The sequence below is a fragment of the Crocodylus porosus genome, unplaced genomic scaffold (assembly GCF_001723895.1).
Source record: "Crocodylus porosus isolate Cpor-Errol unplaced genomic scaffold, CroPor_comp1, whole genome shotgun sequence".
Taxonomy (NCBI): domain Eukaryota; kingdom Metazoa; phylum Chordata; order Crocodylia; family Crocodylidae; genus Crocodylus; species Crocodylus porosus.
In genome coordinates this window covers 173,620,508-173,622,497 of record NW_017728906.1, presented here as the reverse complement: position 1 = coordinate 173,622,497, position 1,990 = coordinate 173,620,508, and positions in this window count along the sequence as shown.

Here is a 1,990-nt window from a genome sequence, read left to right as displayed (position 1 = left end):
AGCGCCTGCCACATCGCTGCGCCTCCTCGCCTGGGCGAGCAGGGGCAGACGCGCGTGCCGGACTGAGCCCTGGCTGCCCCCCGCCATGTACGTAGCGATGGGGGGGGCAGAGACCCCCCACCCCAGGCTCTCCATTGCGGCTTGCATATAAACTGCCCGGGCCAGGCAGAGCAAGGTGGGGGGAGGGAGGAGAGGAGAGGAGCCCCTCGGGGTGCTTTTGAGGCTGGCCCCTCCCCTCCCATTGCAGGACCCCCGCCTAGCTGCCGCCTCCCCGCTGCGTGGGCTGCCCAACTCCCTCCCTCCCGCTGGCCGTCTGGACCTCAGCCTGGCTACACACAGGGGCTGCCTTGGCTCGGACCCGTCCCTTGCCCGGGACCTGCTCTGAGCCTGCTGTTCTCTTCATCGCAGCTGCCAGCTTGCCCCAGCCCAGCCGTGGGGGCAGCCGGGCCTCCAGCCCTTCCTCCTCTTGGTCCTGAGACGAAAGCCAGTGCCAACACCCTGCACTGCCCGCTCTCCCCAGTCCCCCACCCTGGCACATGGCTCCAGCAGCAGCACAGAGCCGGCTTCTACTTTTTTACAGGCATTTTTAACCCTCTTCACCTGTGGCAGGCAGCTGTGAACAGAAGGCACAGGCATCTCCTTCCCCTCCTTGGGTACAGAGCCCCCCCACAGCAGCTTGCCACTAAATCCTGGTCTGGGGCAGCTCTTCCATGGAGCCCCCGCAGGTCTCTGGGTTGGCAAGCGGCTGCTTGGTCCTCTGTGCCGGGGGGTGGGTATCCCTAAAGAGATGTTAGTTACAGGCAATGCAGCTTGGGCCGAATAAATCAATCAATCCCCATTCTTCTGTGAACCGTGCCTTAGCAGGGTGGCCACTTCTAAACTTTGAAACCTTTCCTGCTGGTCTTACAGCAGAGGCGATGCTCTTCTGTGCATGTTCATGAACCATAAACACAATAGAGAGGAATCATCTGAAGAAAGAGAGATCTATGTTTCTCCTTAGGCACACATTGCAAGCAAATCCTAACTGGATGTTATTCCCAAGGGTTTTTAATCTGTGCTCTCTACAGGCTGTCTCCTTCCTCACGCCTTCAGGTCCTGGTGGAAGGGGTGGCTGTTATGTTTTCCAGAAGTGTGGGCATCTCCAGTGTGAAAGGTAGCAGGCTGGAATAAGTAGCTGACCCTGTTAAAGACAGTTCCATACATTTAAGGAAGGGACAATATAGCCTTGAGAGGGGACCACGCACAGTTCTGGAAATGTTGCAAGATGGCTCCAAAATGTGGGGGTCTGGTCTGATCTCTTCCACATTTTTCCCTATACCACCTCAGCTGATCAGATGAGGACATTGCTGTTGAGCTAGAATCTATTATGTCTCCACCCTTGGAGGCAAGTGCTCCATCATGAAACTAAAGGAGCTGCTCCATCAGCTCAGGTTAGTGTGGCAACATTTACCTAGTAGTAAAGGATGTTTCTTTATGTGGCATTCTAACAACTATCAGGTTGTTTGTCTGTAACAAAGGAGGAAATCTGATTTTCAATGCGGGGTGCATGAACTTTTCTGTTTAACCCCCTTACACAACTGCAGCGCATTATTGCACCACCAGGGAATGGATTTAGGATGCTGACGTGTGTTCAGGGAGCAGCAACGCTGCCTGAGTGTTGATTTACATTGAATATAGAGAGAAGGTTTTCCCCTTTATTTTGTGCCTTTCTTTAATAGTGTATAATTTCCAGTTTTATAAAGGCAGTAAGATGTTCCACCTTGCTTGAGTGCATTTCTGGTTGATGATTCTATTTCTCTAGTGTCTTAAGTCAGACACTCTTTTTTCTGCCTTATGCATTCAAGGCATGCAATAATTCCCCAGAAGTGTACTGCTTGTCAGATCTTATTGCAATTATAAAATTGCCCTATTACTGGAAGAAAAAAGAAGGGTGGAGATTATATGTGTACACACACACACACACACACACACACACACACACACACACACA